The 1205-nt window shown below is 39.7% G+C and overlaps 1 pseudogene; it reads right to left on the bottom strand.

The window, feature by feature from the left end:
- The window catches only part of LOC104074790, a 3060-nt pseudogene extending 2280 nt beyond the window's left edge, over nucleotides 1-780 (bottom strand).
- Between the last annotated feature and the right edge of the window lie 425 nt (nucleotides 781-1205).

The raw sequence follows: 1205 nt of genomic DNA, 5'->3' as shown, positions 1-1205 counted from the left end.
TCGAGTTCCCAAAGGAATGTCATCGACATATTGAAGTAAAGTGACCTCTGAGTGATCTTGTTGCCACCTTTCCAGCTCTTTTGCCAGCTGATTTCCAAAAATGGTTGGGCTATTCTTAAATCCTTGTGGGAGAACAGTTCAGCATAACTGTATTTTCCGACCAGTCTTTGGGTTCTCCCATTCAAAAGCAAATAACTTCTGGCTTCCAAAGTCTAATGGTATACAAAAGAAGGCATCTTTTAAATGTAGTACTGTAAACCACTGATCAGATTCCTTGGTGGTTGTCAAAAGGGTATAGGGATTAGCCACTACAGGATAAACATCCTGAACAATCTGATTTATTGCTCTCAAATCTTGAACCAATCTGTACTCGTCTGTATGAGGTTTCTTCACTGGCAAAATTGGAGTATTAAATTCTGATTGGCATTCACCTAATAATCCATAAGTCAAGAATTTCTCTATTAGAGGCTCCAAACCGTTCCTAGCTTCTAATGTATTTGGATATTGTTTCCGTCTTACTGGTTTAGCTCTGGATTTTAACAAAATTACCACTAGTTCTGCAGCCCGCGATCTTCCGGGAACTCCTGAAGCCCATACCAGTGGATTCACAGCATCCAGCACGATTTCCGGAATCTCTTCAGTCTTTTCCATGGTTTCCTGCAACTCAAATACTTGTGCATCCAAGGCTTTTTCTTCTGGTATATTCACATGTATTTCTCCTTTTTCAAATGTTATTTGTGCATTTAATTTACTCAGAACATCTCTCCCAAGCAAGGGCATTGGTCAATTAGCAATATATATAAAAATTTACGGGTAAATACCCGATTCCCAATTCCACATTTGAGTGGTTGAAAGAAGGACCGTATTTCCCTTTTCCCTGTCGCTCCAACAACAGGCATGGTTTGTTTCTCAATTTGCCTTTACATGTTTTTAATACTGAATAAGTTGCTCCCGTATCTATCAAGAATTTTAATTTCTCTTTCCCCAGCTCTACCGTAACAAGGCGTTCTGTTGGGGAACTTTTTGAGTCTTCCCCCAGTTCCCATCAATCTGAATCTTGATCTAGAGTTAACAAATCCGCTACCTGCGAATCCTCCTTCTTCTGCAGAAACCTTTTTTTTATTCAGCGGGCACTCTCTTTTCCAATGTCCTTTCTGCTTACAATAAGCACATTGATCGCTATCTAATGATGTTCTAAACCCAGT

The sequence above is a fragment of the Fulmarus glacialis genome, unplaced genomic scaffold (assembly GCF_000690835.1).
Source record: "Fulmarus glacialis isolate BGI_N327 unplaced genomic scaffold, ASM69083v1 scaffold1503, whole genome shotgun sequence".
Lineage (NCBI taxonomy): Eukaryota > Metazoa > Chordata > Aves > Procellariiformes > Procellariidae > Fulmarus > Fulmarus glacialis.
This window is presented reverse-complemented; position numbering and strand designations above follow the sequence as displayed.